The sequence below is a fragment of the Cheilinus undulatus genome, linkage group 1 (genome assembly GCF_018320785.1).
Source record: "Cheilinus undulatus linkage group 1, ASM1832078v1, whole genome shotgun sequence".
In the NCBI taxonomy this organism is placed as follows: domain Eukaryota; kingdom Metazoa; phylum Chordata; class Actinopteri; order Labriformes; family Labridae; genus Cheilinus; species Cheilinus undulatus.
In genome coordinates, this window is record NC_054865.1 from 20,415,994 (window position 1) to 20,434,883 (window position 18,890).

General features: G+C 38.1%; 1 protein-coding gene across 2 annotated transcripts in view; it reads right to left on the reverse strand.

The window, feature by feature from the left end:
• Positions 1 to 6,758, reverse strand: part of adgrg1 (adhesion G protein-coupled receptor G1) — a 30,475-nt gene extending 23,717 nt beyond the window's left edge. For both annotated transcript variants that reach the window (XM_041793633.1, XM_041793626.1), the window contains exon 1: positions 6,400 to 6,758. The gene's annotated coding sequence lies outside the window, so the exon portion shown is untranslated. The remainder of the gene's footprint in view (positions 1 to 6,399) is intronic.
• Positions 6,759 to 18,890: the final 12,132 nt, after the last annotated feature.

The window sequence follows — 18,890 nt, forward strand, 5'->3', positions numbered from 1 at the left end:
ATACTGACACACTCCAACCTCCGGTCTCACACCTCACACATTTGACCACCTACACTGTAGTGCTCAGCTGGTCACAAACAAACATGCTTCTCATATAACATAAAGATTACTTGTGACATTTGTTAAGTGGATCTTGCTTATTGTGTGAGCATGTTGATAATATACAAGTACATGAAGAGCAAGGTCAAAAAATATTGCTTGAATATAGATTTTGCATGGCATATAACCCCAACAAGAGCCAAGCAATTGTGCAAAAATTTGAATCCAAATGGACACCTAATTGTCACAATAGTAACTGACTAGTCCACAATCAAAATAGTCATTAGATGCATCTCTACTCGCCAGCTTGGGTTTACAAACAGGGCCAACATAAGTGCTCTTAACTGGTGCCTAAAACTTCAAAGCTGTATGCACAAAAAGGAAATTTGAATGTCTGCTTCTCAGACTTTCAGACTCCATGAAACCAGAGGTTTGAAACTCTCACTGCATAAATTTGAATAACAAACGCACAAAAACATAGCTGCTAAATGTACATTATGGAAACTTAAGAATTTGTTTTATTCTCTCCTCAGATACATGCATCCAGTTTTTCCAACACAATCCACCAGTAGGCACTTGGCAGTGTAAAGATTTGAAAAAAGAGACAAGAAACAGAAAGTGAATTTACAGGCTAAAAGCAAAGACATCACTTTATAAATGTTATATTGGATTTGTTTTGTAAGGTAATCAGAATCATGAATCAGAATTATGTGAAATTATGACTCGATAGACAGACTCTACAGTCATTCAGCATTGCACACTGAGGGTACGTTAATAGTCACATTGAACATTACTGTGTGACTCACGTCGGCCTCGACCAGATCCACCACTATTGCTTCAATAGCTGCACTATAGACAACTCACTGATAAGATGACTTGTAGCTGTACTGAGGGAAACAGTAAAGCAGTGTCATCCCACCCATAGACAGCTACAAGCATCCACACACAGAGAAAAGGCTCAGTTCTCCACAAATGTTCGAGACAAACCTAAGTTTTCCCCACCAGTCAACACTAAACCTGTAAATGTGCTCTTACAAATATTCTGCAAAGATACGGCTGCATTGTGTAGACACATTACTAACCATAAAAAGGCATTTCTTTTGTTAGCGGCTTGACAACAGGTCCATATTTACTCTTTCTACGCTCAAACCTCTGTATTCACCCTAGCTTACTCCACCTTTTCACTCGCTGAAATGGCATGACATGTAAACTAACTCTCTCTCTGCCCCCACACCCTTTCTATTGTCCCTGCACGGCGCCAAGGCATCAATTCAGCACAAGAATTTCCCCTTTTCTTTCACTTGCCAGCTCTTGTGTGTGAGAGAGGGAGGCATTCAACAGGACTCGCATAAACGCTTGTGCTGTGTGAGCTGAACGAAACTGAATACTACGCTCATAGTGTAAGCTTAGCATTTCTCAGTTTTCTGTATTGAACCTGCACTCATCTTGAAATGTGTTGCTCTGCAGCACTTGTCACTCCTACACACATGCAGGTTGGATACACAGACACGTAGACGCTTCTGGCAGCCTTCTGAAGTGTGAACAAGACCAGCCCGTTACTCCCTGACCTCCCGCTCTGTCGCTTCGTGCTTTCCAGTAAAATTTTGCTTACTTTCCCATCACTGCGTCTCAAAAGGAGTCTGAGTCACCCTGTCACTCAGACAAGCGCACATATATTAATCATCTTCACAAGTCTAGTGTGACCTCACACACATAGAGGCAGCCAAAACAATGTGGCAGAATGATCAATTCAGTATTCATATACATTTTTAACACTCACATGTTAAAACCCATGGAGTTAGAGCCTGGAAATTTTTCCTTTTTTTGTGAGATGTCTCAACAATCATTGGAGATTGGATCCATCCACACACTGTATTGCCCTATTTTGTTTTCCATTATTCCTATATTATAAATACTTACTACTTAAGTATCACTGCCTTTTAACCACAGCAGTTGTTCTGTATATGAGTTATAACATTTAAATCTTCTTGTTTGGCTCTCTGCACTACAAAAGAAAAAAGGGATGACACAATGACTGTGTATATAGCTTACATGAACGCAGGTGAAGTGACCTCACCCCTTAGTTTTTGGGGAGACTTTTAAAGCCCATTGATAATGGCTGCCATAGTGTAAATGTAACCTAGTAAAAGACAAAGAAGTTGGGCTATGAGCCCTGTCATAACACTGGTTCCCAACCTGGGGTCCGGGACACCCTGAGGGGGTGCCAAAGATTTTGTGGGGCCAGGTGTTGTCTGCTTTGTGGTTGTCAAAATTAAGTTTGCATAACTAAAGTTAAAGCAACACATTTACGGGGTGGCTCATAAAAAGGTCTTTTTTAGTGACAGATGTTTATGGGCCCAGTCAAAATTAAGGCCTTACAAACCCCCAGGGTCGACTAATATCGTCTTCAGGGCTGATACCCATTTTAAGTAGTTAATGGAACTGGTATTTATTTTTAAGCTGTTATGCATTTCTTATGACAAAATGAGCTTAATGTGACAAAAGTAAAATCATGTAATCAAAAAAAAGAAGAAGGAAAACCAACACTTTAGCAATCGCCCTGTTGACACAAGAAACAGCACAGAGCAACACAGCAGCAGCAGAAAAACAGGAAGTGAGTCCATGTGCTCTGTCAGTGGCACCCAGCCCTCAGTGTTGATTGGCCAGGACTTGTGTAAAGTCAGGCCAATCAGATTGTGTTTTGGGCGGGCCACTAGGTGAGACTGTGGAGAGTGAAAACAGAGCCAGAGGGGAAGATACACCTTACAGTGGATCCAAAGTAGAGTACTTTTAGATTAGTTACTTTATCTGCAATTTGCCAAATGCTCAAAATTGGCCCAGATAATCAGCCAAAACCAGTTGACCCCTATCCTCAGTGTGTGCTGGTCATGAAATGCTCTTTCAGACATGCTTATTTCTACCTCAACATTTTTTAAAATGAGTGTAAAGGGGATGTCTTTGGGTGTTGCTGTCAGCCAATAGTAGTTACTTCAGTTTTTGCACTTTCAAAATGGTACAGTGTTTTCAACACTGAACAAAAGTGAGTTAGCATGCATCATCATTGCAAGTATTTTTTATCAATAAACTTTAAGCCAACTGTGCATTAGTGTGCGAAATAAAACACAAAGCTCATGTAAAATGAAAGCAAAGACAAAGGCACTTGTAAATCTATGCCAGTGGTTTATAAATTTGTGCACACAGCTTTACAAGCAGCACACATGGATTTGAAATGCAAACTATAAAAAAGTTGGAACCATAACTGTACAACATGGGTACAGATTTTCTCATTCTTTTTCATTTCGTCTTTCTTGACTCTTGCAGGGCTGGTTAATGGTGCAACATCGGTGAACCACATTTCTTGACCACAAGCTCAGGAAACTAAATGAGTACCCACCAGCTGAAAAAAGAATGGGGGTAGGATGCAGCAGGTAAAAATGTTAGATCCCCAGCAACCAATGCTGATAATATTTTCTGATTTTAAAACATCTTTTTGAAATGCTTAAGTGCAGAACGGTCAGAGACTTCAAGCAGTAGAGGACTGCAAAAGAGGACCAATTTATGTTAATAAACTAGGGAAATATTTGATTCAGGACCCTGAAAGGGCTGCATATGCCAATGCTGTTTTGAAGTACAAAAATGACTTTCAAGTTTGACAGTGAAGCATATCAAAAAGCTTTACTTGATGTACCTTACATCTTGGTTTTAAACCTGTGGCATCTACAGGATCTGTTCTCTGTATAGTAAAGCACCTTATACACACCACATCCTGTCCTCCTTTATAAGCACCTGATTTTCACATCTTTCTTTTTTAAGGTCTGTTGTTTTTGTTGCTGCAGGCTGACTGAAAAACTTGTATCTCCTATTCAATTTCAGTGTAAAAGATAGATTCTGAGTTGTTGTTTGCATGGCACAACAAACCCTTGAAGCTGACATCATTATCCTACAACCACATTCACTGATAATTGTGGTTTGGATTTTGTCCTGCAACAGCCTGCTCCACTGCAAGCAGCAGAGTGACGGAGCAAAGAATGTGCATGGAAGAGTAATCTGGGGAACAAAAGCAGCTCTTTGTTGTCGGGTCTTAGAGCTGAAGTGACAACCAGCTTGAATAAGGGTCAAAGTTCCTTGGCTGGTTTGGAGGCTGTTTAAGCCAATTGATGAGAGACACACCGACACACAGACACTAACAGCTTACACTACAAAACTTCTGTAAGTCAAAACAACAGGCAAGGTAAAAAGGGGTGAGACATCTCGAAAATACTGAAATGAAACTTGTGTAAGTTGATCAAAAGCATGATTAAGGGTGCCAATTTAGCTCAGTTGAAGAGCAGGCATTCATAAACGAGACTACAGTCCTCAACGCACTAGTTGAAGATCTATTTCCCAGTCTGAGTGCATGTTTGGTGCACGTCTTACCCACTCTCATGCCCATATTTCCTGTCTCTCTTCAGCAGTCCTATCAAATGAAGGCAAAAAACCCACACAAAAGTATTATTAATAATGTCGATATTGTGTTAAACCGGTTTTTCCAGTTTCCTCTTCAATCACATTCATGATGTCAGGTGTGGAAACACATCAGAGGAATTTAAAGAGGATTCTCTTTCACTTTCTCAGTTGTCTTTTTGCACAAGGCTTTATCATGGGAATATTGTACCTTACCACGGTGTTTGGCACTCTTGCCAGTGTGTCTACAGATAAGATTTAGATTGTTTTCTTTAGCCTCCAAACAAGCAACAACTGGCATAATACTGTCACTGTCTGACGTGTTGATTTACAGCATGAAGTAGTTACAGCTCAGGACTTGTTTCTGTGGGAAAGACAACTTTACAGTCTGAGTAATCTTGTGAAAGTGAGACTTTTAACTTATCATCGAAAGTATACATAATCTGGAGTTTTCTCTTCTCACAAGACCAAACAAAACACTAAAAAAAAACCACTGAAAGAGCTGTGTCAAAGCTGGAATGAGCATCAAGGACACCTGCACAGAAAGGTTTCAAGTTGAAGTGGAAGACTAGAAGGAATGGGGCTTCGGAGGAATTTTCCCTGGGCTACATTTGTGAAAGGACCTTGCATTCTTTGTGAAAGCACCATAGTGATGCAGCGTGCATGTCTGCAGGAGCGTGTATGTCTTCCTTTATCTGTATGTTGACGTCTTCTGAGAGGAAATTGGAGGAGCAGGTGGAATGCTGCAGATATTTCCTTTGGGGCTATGAATAAATCAATAAAACAACGCACACACAGGCACACATGCACAGACAAAAGCCTGCATGTTATTGAGCTTAAATCACCCCCAGTGTGGCCATAGGTAGACTTTAAGGTCATGAGGGGCTTTCTGTTTCTCATTATGAAACATGTATAAGTGTCTTATCAGTCACACAGTCCCAGAACCTGTGCTTTAGGGCATGAAATTAAAAAAAAAAATCCCCCCTTATTTGTCATTTGCATGATAAAGTACCTCTCTTTCAGCATGAGCTGTCATATGAAGGTTTAAACCAGGGCAATTTCCCACTATGCATTTTTTTAACTGAGTCAAGTCTTTTGATTGTGCACGCAAGCGCAGTCAGGAAACCACAAGATAGGTATGTGACAGAAGCAAGAAGGTGCATAAAGTATGTACCTCCTGCCTCTGATGTCTGCCTTTAAACACCAGCATAAACCATACTGTATATTCTTTAAAACTGGTGGAATTATGAGGGGAGATGGCACAAGGCTTCGCACATAAATCCGTTAATGAAGGTGCATTCATCTCATTAAGGCAATCTTTTTTTTCCTAAAGCATACCTAAGATCGTGCAAAAATCTAAAGGCGCATCATATCCATACAAAAACAGCATCGGCAAAACATGTTGCAGTAACTTAAAGTTGTAATGTACTTGTAAAACACAACATGGTTGTGCAATTTAACACAGAACACCAAGACTTGCCTTGCCACACCATTTAAGAAAAATGGTATTAAGGCACAAAATGCATCTAAACGTGTGTAAATTAAAATCTATTTAAATGATGAACTTTAACCCAAAGCTTTTACATAAGCTGAATACCATGTGAAAAATCATATCGCTATCAAATGTGTAACTTGAAACGAAGTGCTAGCATAAAACCTAGCCTGCAGGTCCACGTAACGTATGTCAAAAACCGTGAAAATTATATTATTTTTTTTAAAAAGACGCCATTTAAATGTCATAATACTAACTAACAGCACCGAAACTTCCATAAAACATTAATCAAAAGATCAAACAGATCAATACTGAAGGTGTTCATGAACACTAGACATGTTTTAAAATGAATTGTTGTTGACTCTTTAAAGAGAGGTGAGGAAGAATATCATGTTGAAATTCTTTGTCCAGGTGTGAGGGCTTACCTTGACTAGTTTTCCTGCCAAGAGTCGAGTTTCCTGGTCTCCTTAAAGGATTTTCCAAAGCTCAAATCTTCCAGTTAAAACTTTCTCACATCAAAACAGCGCAGAGACCATGTACAACACTGATGCCACAGCTCGGTTAATCACACAAACCGACGCGGGGTTGACCAGAAGAGGAGAAAAACCCCAGACTTCACCGTACACCTGCTATAAGGGGAAATTCATTCTACAAACCACTTAAAGAGGTTGAAGATAATCTAACAGTGGAAAGTCAGAAGGGCCAGACACCGGGCTGGGGTGTTGTCTGAGCCGCAGTTACACAGCCCCGAGCTCGCGGAGGGTCTGTCAGCGCGAGCGAGGTGAGAGTTTCGGGCTGCTGTCACCCGACCATAATGACAGGACTTTATTTCCGGTGAGGACTTTCAGAATAAATTAGACGCTGACACAAGCAGCACCTTTGCGGAAATTCAAAGACTCCAGTTACCAGAGTGTCCGAAAATCAAGGAATGCTTGATCCGTTTTGTATTAAAATGCAAATATAGAAGTAGAAATAGCATGGAAATAACCAAGGTCGGCCTCAATAGCTCACTGATGTATTTAAACATACTGCATGGGGGCTTTTTTTTTTTTTTTTTTTTAAATCACCCATTCTTTTGGATTACATTAAGAATAAAATATCCAACTTATCCTAGACAATGTCCTGGTAGTTCAATACAAAATGCAAAGTTAAAAAAAAACTTGAAAGCGTAAACAAATTTACTTAAATCAAAACATTTTGTATTTGATAAAAAAAAAAACTACATTAGAAAAACACTGACTAAACTAAACTAAACTATTATGATAAAAATATACAAAAAAAATACAAAACAAAATTACAAAGTTAGAAGCATGATAGAAAAATCACAAAGTCTGAGACACCCAAAAATGTTCTTACATTTCATAAATCAAATTTAACATTTGGAAAATTGAATTCAAAATCTATATTTTACAGTAGAAATTTACAAAACGCTTCTACTTGAGCTTAGACAAAATTATAAATTTTACAAAACTTTTATAACTTATGAAATAAATTTACAAACAGTATCTTACTGAAAAGAAATGTTCCAAATGTCAGAAGTGACTCAAGATTCAAGCTTTGTAAAATTGTTTCAGACTTTGTAATCTTGTATTCCCCTTCCAGACCACATGACACTATGTGCCAACTGTGGGTGAAACTTCCAGTTTCATCTGTCAAACAGGTATTTTCCATAAGAAGACATTGTTTCAGTTATTATAGGGCTCGACAGTGCAGTTCTGGAAGTGAAAATCCCACTCATTTTCTCCATAGCCGATTTGATTATTAGCCATACTATAGGAAGTATTGTATGGCTGGACTTACAATGAGTTGGGCTGCCTGAGTGTGAAGCAATGGTATATGCTCCTGTAAAGGACAAAAGGTCATAAGATATGACCTGTTTAAGAAAAAAAAAACAGAGTTTATTTGCAATTTCAGCCAAAAATACAACAATATCCACAGTCCTTGAGTGTCACAGTGACTTCCCTGATTGGTGGGGTCTCCAGTTGCCATGGAAATGTCTACTGGGCCCATGAGCGATGGCTGTCAACAGTTGATAATGTTGCTGCTGCAACATGAAATAAATGCTCAAACTACACATTTTATGACGGTATAGTTCAAATATAATCATTACAATAAAGATATAGAAAGCTTGAAAAGCTATCATTAACAATCAACAAAATCATTCACAATGGATTGTGGGATACATAGTTCCGGCCTCGTTGTAAATAAATATGTGCACAGTCTTGTACCTTTGCCTTTCTCTCTGTTTTTGAACAGCATTTTTGCACCTAATCAAACATTTTACAGTCATGAGTACTCAGATTGCTGTTTAGCTTGGTTCATACATTCAAAACGTTGTAACAAGAATTTTACAAAATGTCTATGGGGCATTTAAATGGTAGATTTTATTTCTGGAATCAGCGCTGCCAAAAAAGTGGGCGGGCAATGTTAAGCTCTCTATATAAGATGAGTAAAGACTCTGCTGTTTACTTTTTGTTTTGAATCAAGGACTCTGATCAATGAAAACAGCACCTCATAGGATGTTTTTACAAAACAAAAAACGTTTTGTTTGTATTCAAAAGTTCTCATCATGAAGGAGAAGTGCACTGAAAAAAGGCCCTTCCGTGTTTGTGCTGGAAGTGGTCCAATAAAGCCCATCTGATCTGATTTTATTACAACAGTTTTAACATGTATTTCTGTTCCGAATCAAACAGCATTTCAGATGAATAGTCCATGAGAGTGGCCTTCAGAGATTTACAGTCTACAGCCATACTCTGTACTTGCATCAATTAAATGTCAATATCTGCCCTGGTGACAGTCATCAGCCCAATCTACAAATAAGTTTGCATTCACCAGTGTATCTCCAAGATTAGTAAACCTGACTGCTGAGGTTTATAGGGCAGAAGAAGTACTCTGATTCGTTTTCATGGTTGAATGTGAAGGGAAGCATTGATAGTTTATGAGTCTAACACTTGAGAAAAGAACGAGAAAAATCAGCGACATGCAGTTTGCAAGACAAACCAGTGACTCTAAGAGTGAAGGGACTACTGACATTAATGAAATACAAAGAATCACACAGGTCATTTGAGAAACAGACACAAAGAACTCAAAAGAAGTAATGGAAAAAACCCATCAGTTTCAGGCAAAATTATTATTTCAAGCATCTAAATTGGTAGAGGCTCTGATTTCACAATGAGTGCAACTTTAATTAATAAGTTTACACTGTTTCAAACTTTAAGACCTTTACTGTATCTCGTCTACATATTGTAGCCCTCCATATATAGTAAATTTTATTAACTGTGGTACGGCTTGTTTTCATTATCAAGGGATTTGGTTACATTAGAGCTAAATGTAGAACATTGCATAAGGCCACATGAAGTGCCTGGACACTGTTGGTTCTCTGCCTCAGGGTGCATGGACTATGATACCCTATTATCTGTAAAAATTATCTCCTTAGGCCTGAGCATTGAGCTCAGTGTAATATGTGTATTATTGTTCTTGTGACAATGATATCAGCGGGCAAGATAGTGCTGCAGCTGAACTCTTTCTGTGCCAGGGGAAGCTGGCATGCTTTCAGGTTTCACATATCACCGCAGACCACAGTTTCATCTACAACAGACTTTGAAGCGTTAGGATAAAGGCATTGATTACTGCAAACATGAAGCTCCTTGTCAGTCATGAAAGTGTAAAAAACACAATTAAGTGTCCTCTAGGGTGTTTTAATGTATGACAATTTTTTGTGTGCTGGACCCCACTGCACTACAGAGGCCCTTAATATTTTTGCCCCTGCTTTTCTGTACCCTGAGTCCATCATGAGGAAGAATCTTTAAATATAGAAGACGATTGGACAACATTCTGCCACAGTTGTTACAAGTCAATCAGAGCACCAAAACATATGAAATAGTAGACGTACCCCACCCCAGAGATTAAACTATAAAACCTGAGCCCAAAAGGCATTGTTCATTGAGTTCACTACTAGTGGAGACAGTTGGTAAATCAAACCATTGCTGAAGCCAGTTGGGAGAAGAGCAAAAATATATTTTCCTCCAAGAAAACCTTTCAGTGTTGTTATTCAGTCGTCTTTTTTTTTTTTTTAATTTAATAAAGAAATATGGTCCAATTCTAACAACCACTTTAGCTGCATCCAATCTAATCTCTTGACTGATTGCCATGTTTACATGGCTTGCAGTACGACCAAATCCCACCAGTAGCTGCCACCTCTCTCTCCTCTAATGACGCTGATTAGTCCAGCCCCTCTCAGACAAGGAACAAACATTTCTGCTTGGAACTTCAGATGGCTAACATCAAATGTGACCAATTCATTGGCTCTGCAAGGTTAGCCCTATGCACAAATGCTCGGAACTCCTGAAAACTTCCTGACTGGCAGAGACAGTGAATGATAAATCTGTAATGAAACTGCTTCATAACACTCTTCTGTTTGCCGGTATATTCTCCACTGCTCGTTTTGTTGATTCTGTAAATATGTTGAAGTTTTTTGCCTGGTAAAACGTAATCATTTTGCCATGTTGTGCTTCCTGAGACCCCTCCTTTGTCACAGGTATTGTCTTACACTGTGAGATGCATATAAAAACAGATGACTTGAGTGTTTATGTGCAAACAGCAAGGATGGAAAGAAACTGTTTACTCAAGTTACTGTAACTGAGGATGTAATGTGCTTCACTACATTTTAAAAAACATTAAGAACTGAGTAAAAAAAACAACAAAACACCAAGCTAAAATAAGGCTCAAGAGGCCACAAACCTCTACAATAGGGTGACACTGACTGTGAATAAAAATCCACTTTTACTGAGGGGAATACATTTTTAATTCACCACACCATAAATGAAGGAAAACCCAAAGAGGGTTAGTGTTAGACACCTGAACCCTAAGGGGTAGCGGTAGGGGTAGGGGAATACAATTAAAAATACACCACAAACTAAGGAAATACTCAGCAAGGGTTAGTACAGACGTCTGCAACAGATAAGCCCAAAATGCCCCACCAGCCTCTCAATGCCTCTCAAATGAGGAGGTACAAGCTTTTTGCTAAAAGCATGGAACTGGCTGATTGTTGACTTTTAACCATGTAAGATTATATGTAGAACATAGAAAGACAATACGTTCACATTTTATCCCAAAACAGCTGTTGCATTTTAGTCTAGGTTGAGTCACACCTTATAATTAACAGCCTGGTTGGAGATACTTATTTCTCTGTAGTTACTGCACATGAAAGAAAGATCATATTTCACTGTGAAAGCCCCCTGAGTATCAAAGAAGCTACTCAGTACTTTGAGTAAACGTTCGGTGATTTACTGATTACTTTCACTTGGGTAGATTCATAGACAAGCATTACACTTCTATTTAAGTAAATGTGGTCAAAGTAACTGTATGTTTACATAAGCGGAATAAGATAGCTTCTTATTACTTAGAGTGAACTGCCACTTTATCAGAGCATCCTCATACTTCTGTTAAAGAAGATAAAAATGTCTTGTTATTATATAATAAATTTACTTTGACTACTAAAATCTGTACATTGTGCACATTACCATAAGAACATATCATGTTAACTACAAATACATTGATTTCAGTGGCTGCAAATACACTGTATAATCCCATTAGTTCACTCAACAGCATTTCCTTCAATAACTGAGTGAGACCATAAAGCCTGACATGAACTTGCTCTGGCTATGCAGTCTTCTCGTAAACATTACAGTTGACTTTTCCGCTCTGCTGTTTGTCCTGGTAGCTCCAAATGGCACGACAATAAATCTCTGAGTGTGTCACAAGAAAGGAGCCAAATAGGTCTTTCAGGTTTTCTGGTATTGCCATACTGAACTGAACCAACACTCTAAACAAAGGAAGCGAATAGCCCTTTTGCAAGACCTATGTACATACTGTGTACCTGCGTGGCTAAAGCACTTGCATCCACCTCTTTTTTTCTACTTTCAGATGTGAGATGCTGACATATTTTACATTAAGCATGTGGTATTGTCTTTCAAATCAAACATGAAATTGACTTTCATTTTTATTCTGCTTGCACATATGTGTGGTGAACCTGCAGCAGTCTACAGCTTTTATGCTTGGTTAATGTTTAAACCTCTTACCTGGAACCATTGTTGATGCCCAGCCCACAGTTAGAGGGAAATTTTCCACTATGAAGCATGTAACTCTAATTGAGGCTTACATCTTATTAGAACATAAGAGGAAAAAGATTGAGAAAAAACAACAGGGAGAGTGGAGGTGGGGGGACAGGAAGTGGCTAGATTGAGCACCTGGCTCCTCTCTTCTCTTCAACTGTCTTTGTGTGTGCATGTGTGTGCGTTTGTCTGGAGTAGGATTTGTCGGTTGATTTGCGTGGGTTTAGGTAATAAAAAGCACATTGTCTCTGTGGCGACAGGTGTGCTTGAAGCTGCAAACATAAAACACACATTCACACAAACAGACAAAGACTATGGTTTGAGATAAAAGTGAAGCTACATGATACGTGACCAAGAAGCCAAGAGCGAGAGAGAATGTGAGGCTGACTAAAGGTGAAATGAGGAAATGTTATCTCATTATCCATCTCCAAGAAAAAATGTCAGTTTTGCCTGTGCATGAAGTCTCTAAAATATGAAGTTAGTCATACAGCCATGAGGGTAAGGTGCAGCAGAGCAGAAAGTGTTTTAGAAGCCCTGTCAGCAGTGAATAGTACGCTCTCATTGTACTAGCCTGCACTGATATCTCATAATGGTACTTTAAGACCATTGCGGTTAACGTTCAGTCTTACAGGAAATAAAACAGCACAATATGATTCAGTCATTCAGTACTTCAACTAATATCCTGTAATTATGGTTTCCCACCAGCAACCTCAAAAGTCTTATACCTGAACATTACTTTCTCAAATCCAGTGACCTTTTGTGTTATTTGAGGATAAATATGACATACTTTCAAAGTAGAGCTCTATCTGTAAATGTGTGTTTTCTGTGCAAATAAGCTGCAGTGCAAGGGAAGAACACACCTTCATCAAGACACTGCCCATCTTGTTAACAATGACACATTGTGTACAAGGAAGCACATGGATATTACTGCACTTTGAGAACCAACTCTAACACTTTCTGGTAAATACAGAACCTTGAGACTCCAATCTTTAAATGGAAAGATTATTAAGACTGAAACCCCTCAATACCTCATTTTGGTCAAACTGTGGCCATTTTTAAACACAGCTGCTTGTGTTTTCTTGGTGTAGGCCACTCACATGAGCCTTTTCTTGTTAAATTCAATGTTACAATAGTGTCAGAGCCTTTTGGGGTCTCAGAGTTACGCCCTCTTTAGTCTAAATGACTTTACAGAGCGGTCATAAAGGCAAAGACCAAGCATTCCCGATGAAGACAACAGCTTTACAGGGCTTTAAATCATCTGCACCTAACACATGTTCAACCATGCATTCATCTCTGCTTGTGTAGGTGCTACCATTCCCACCAGTCCTGTGGATAGAAAGTGTATCTGATCATTGTTTTTTTCTCTCACTTTTTAAGGTGGCTGTGGTTAACACTTACACTGAGCTGGCCATGGACAAGATGTCCTATATTTCACAGATATCTTTTTTTTTAAAATGCATTTCAATCTGTTTGTTTTTAAATCTGAAACATTTAAATAAAATGTTAAAGTCACTTTGGTTGATTGGACAGGTACATTTCACATATTAGAATATAGCCTAGATAAACAAACTAAATCAAATTACATAGACTGTACATCATCAAGTCAAATACCCAGAGAAACTTCAGACCAGATGCAAGAAACCTTTGAGACCTTAATTGACAGTCTGAATGCTGAACCCAAAAAGAAAAGATACTGACAATACAAAACCTTTTATTCAAGTTTCACACCAGGGAAACCCTTTATCAGAATTAACATCATAAATGCCCACAAGACAGGGAAACTGCAGATTTTTTAATTCATCTGTTTCTACACAATAAGACCAAACAGTTGAAGTTTGTTTAAAAAAAACATAGCTGCATTGATTTAAAAATCTAAAATAGCTATCTCAGTTTTATTCTTCAAGAGGGGTCTGGCTGCAGACTATACATTTCTGATAGCCTCTCTCAAAGACCGTTGATCTGAAACACCTTTTTTTTAGGAAGGAGATTCCATAATTTGCCTGTACAACGAATTTCCAGTTTTAGATGTTTTTTTAAACTAAGATTTATTCATAAACAAAGTCTGACAGTTACATTCATGAAATGACTACATTGCAAACATTACAGACTAAGAAAATTTTCACAAATAAAATAGAGGAAAAAGAACAGATGTCTGATCCAGGATAAAATATAGTCCTGTTTTAGAAGTAGTTACATGAATGATGGCTCGCTTTAGCTACTTTAGCTTAAGCTAAAGCTAACATAGCTAGCAATGCAGTTTAACTTACTAGATAAGCCAATGTAGCAAAGTTAGCTTTTGCAAAGGGAGCTTAGGCACATGTAGCTAAAGCTGACTTAACTATGTAGACAACATACCTACATAGTTTGTATAGCTGCTTTGTAAGCTTAGTTTTAGCTACATTAGCTAGGTAGCTATGTTAGCTATGTAGCTCTGTTACGCATAGCTAAGTTAGCTTTAGCAATGTGAGCTTTAGCACACATAGTAAAAGTAGCTTCTGTAGCTGCTTTTGAACTTATCTTTAGCTATGTAGCTACATTAGCTAAGTAGCTATGTTAGCAATGTAGCTCTGTTACCTGTTGCTAAGTTAGCTTTAGCAATGTGTGCTTTAGCCCACATAGTAAATGTAGCTTGTCTGTATTTTTCTAAGATGATAAAACACATTTTTAGTTTTAAGTAACCAGTACTCAATTACTTTTAAGTGTTTTTTTTTAAACTGTACTCAAGTTATTTGACACTCAACCCCTGTTCGGCAGGGCCTCCAATCCCCTTCTGAGTTTTTGAAAAGTCCTGCCCTTCCGAGACACTTTCTCTGGGAGCTTTCCCAGATGAATGTGAAATATATCCATGCAATCAATATCTGAAACAGTCAATCTGGCATCTCAGGTTATGTTTTTATTTTAGTTTCAGTTAACTAAAACTGTTTCCCATTTTATTTTAAATATTTAGTTTTAGTTAACTATAATAACCTTGACTGCACAGGCTCTGAAAGGTGCACTATATTCTGTATTTATTCTCTGTTGGCTAAATGGGAGCTGAAGTATCTTTGCGGACATCACAACTCACAGAAACTCACAGATACTCTGTAACCACAAAGCCATCTCTGCCTATTGGTTTCTCTTTTCAAACCTTCCTTCTGTATTTATTTATATGTTCCTATCTCTTGACAGTCCACACACCCTTATCTTCCTCATTTCTTTCTTCTTTGACTGCTCAATTTGGCTTCCTTTATACTCCTTCAAAGCCTTCTTCCTCTTCTGGGTCTTTTTAGACTGAGAAGGCAGCAATGACCAATACTTTTAAAAAATGGAAATTAATTGGGTGTTTATAAGGGATATTTGTGCTAAACTGAATATCAACTACCACTCACTGTGTGATGTTTTTTCTTTGCCTTATCATCTCTTATCTCTGTTTATTCTTCGTCTCTTTGTCTGGAACGCAGACAAGAAAATCTGCGGGCTATGTGGGCTAGACATAAAGACACACATACACAAGGAAGCACACATACACAGAGCTGCCTTTATGCATTATTAAAACATTGTTAAACCAGCATCACACACCAGTAGTAAACCCCCTCACGCACAGGTCCTCAGCTGCCGGGCCCGTTACCATGGTGACAACAGTGTGTCCAGCTAGACACCAGCTGGTGGACCCTGACTGTGATGGGAGGGCTGTGTGTAACAAAGACACCAAACAAAGAGGAGACTCATTTCATGGCTGGACACACACCTGAAACCCAGGAGGAAGAAAGAATAATTAACGTATTGATCTGCCGATTGATCACTACTTGCAAATGAGCATTTATTTTGCAATTCGTTATCATGGTCTATACTGTGGTGGTAGTTGTTGACAATCCAGACAGTGTACCATCTGTTTCAACCCTCACAGAAACGTAAAGAGCGTGCAGAGACATGTCTGAGTATCTGGCTGGCACAAGCAGTGTTATGTGTTTGTCTCATTTAAACATGATTATAGAGTTTTGACGAGTGAAACATGCGGGCCTCCTCTCCATCATTCCTCTTAACTGAGTCACTCTCTCCGCTGACTTTCTTCTCCTCCATCTCTGTGCTCACTTCAACCTCACATTAAACCAGAATAACATACATTAAATACAAAACTATCACTTGACAGCAATTCAAACATTTTTGCTTCAACTAGCTATCAATATAGGGATAAACAATGTCCTACTTATCAAATGCTTTGAGTTTGATATAGATTTATTTTCAGGGTGTATTTGAAATAAAGAATAATGAGCGAATATCCAACAAACATGGGTGTAAAGGGAAGGTATGTGTCAGGTTGTGTACACCTATGACCTGTGGTTGCCTAGCGATCAATCAGGAAAGTCTCTCCAGGCATGTGACAGCTGAGATCAGCTCCAGCCCCCACGACCCCAAAGGAGACAAGCAGCATAGATGATAGAAGGTTTATATGAGTGGCCATTGACCCTGACTTGTGATAAATGTTTCAAGTCTGCAGGAAGTGGAGGTCACTCATTAGAGCAGCATTTAGGTAGTAAATGCAGTTCCTATAAACATATTTACCCCCTTGGATGTTTTACCCTTTTGTTGATTTTATAAATCAGTCATGCTCAATATAATTTGGCTTTTGTTTTTTTTTTGTTTTTTTACCAAAAAGTGGCAAAGGGGTGAATATTTATGCAATCACTTATTATACCTTACATATTTTTATTTCAATGTTTTGTCAAAAAAGCCAAATTATGTTGACCATGATTGATTAATAAAATCAATAATAGGGCAAAACATCCAAGGGGGTGAATACTTTTTCTAGGCACTGTAAACATCCTAATTCCAGGTGGTTTAGCCGTCTGGTTTGCTAGCAAATGCAAGTCATGATGTGTAATAAAATAACACTTCTTCAGTTATTAATAACAGAGCTCAGAGCTGTGGGGTTTTTAACATCCCACCATCATCTAACCATTACAGTTGTCAAAATAAAAGTGGCTTACAAAGCCCACACTTGTCTATTTTCCTGCTCTAAACAAGGTCCTTAAGGTCCTTAATGACCTTAACATACAAGCTGAAGGACAAAATGTCCCCCCTTCTGCTGAACATGTAACACTACTGACAGGTTTTATTATAAAGAGATCATCTATATCAGGTGTCATCAACTACATTTGGACGAGGGCCGGCTTTTTTCAGTACAGGCAATTTTGGGGCCTATTTTAGAGATAGTCTCATTAACATATTTTTGTTTAAACATTTTAATTTTCTTTCATATATATATGTAATTGTTAGGCCCCTTACAGTGTGATCAGTCATATTTATCACTGCTAGCCACAAGGGGGCCATTGTAACATTTTAGCTGAATATTCCAGAAGCCAAAAGTTAACACAGGTAATGGCGGTTTTATCAGAAATTGACTGATAAATTTGTGTTTAGCATGCATCATTTTTGCTAGTAACGGCTGACAGGTGGTTTTCTGAAAAAAGAAGCTGAAACATAAAGTCATCTTGATGAAACTGTTTCAATTTCATTTGGATTCAATAGGATTCCCTTCACCTTTCAGTGGTCATATTCTTAAGGCTGATGAGTATAGTAGTGCCTGTAAATGCTGGCACGGGGGCAATGTGAAACAAAGTGACTCATGCAAAAACAATTGTTGTTTGGTTTTGTTTTACAACTGTCACTGAAAAAAAAAATCGCAGGAAGTTATACGTAACAAAGCAATGCAGTTAGGTTGTTCCCATTATTCGGAAACAAGTCCCCCAGGCAGGCAGGTGGGCTGAAGTCCAACCTGTGGTCTCTTTCCTGTCATTTCCCATTTTCCCTTCTTGATTTCTGACACTATCCACTGCCTTATTCTCTCTGAATGAAAGCAAAATCTCTAAAATCAACCATAATAATACTGTGTGTACAGAAAAAGATCAGCAAGAAGATGTAACTTTTGTTTCCAATGAGTCATCAAAATCAACACAAGCAGAAAGTTCCTCATATTAGCTTTACAGTTGGTGACTGAGGAAGTAACTGGAGCGCTACTGCTCATTTTGCTGTCAATATGAGTTTTTAACTCTGTAAATACAGGATTCCACAATGACGTGCTTTGTTAAATGACACCCTTAAAATGAATATAGACTTTATTCACAAATCAAAGGTTTAAATGCTATGTAAAATGTTTTGCCACAAGTACGTTAATGTCATATCTAATTTTTCATGTCAAATGAAGCTGCTGTGGTGTGATACAGATTTCAAACAGGCTTGATGATAAAGTCTGTGGCACATCTTTTTGTAAGAAGCCCTTTTTCCAGGATAAATGTTAAATAACCCGTTTTAGTCGTTAGTTCTATAAAATACTACATTATGACAAAAATTTCCACTTGCATGCACATTCATAACAAGAAAAATATATTAACATTTTTAACATTTACTATATTAAGATTTTCAGGATCTTAACCCTTTAGATGCCATGCGTTTTATATGAAAATAGATAATACCATCAACAACATTCATTTCCAATATGACAAATGATGGGAGGATGGGAGATGAATAACAGTATTTCAATGTCAAAGATTAGCTCTGAAATTGATTTTGATGCATGTCCAATATAAAATCTGCTGAATTTTAACATTATTAAAGACAAAAATGTCCACTTCCAAAAACTGCAAGAGAGACATTCAATTTTTTTTACTCACTTTTAGAGTTAATCCTAATTTCTTACCCTAAAAAAGTGGACTTTTTTATTTCACATTTTGGAATGGGACATTTTTGTCCTTAATGACCTTAACATACAGTAAATTTTTAAATCAGACACAGCACAAAACTAATGAAGAAAATAAAAATATATT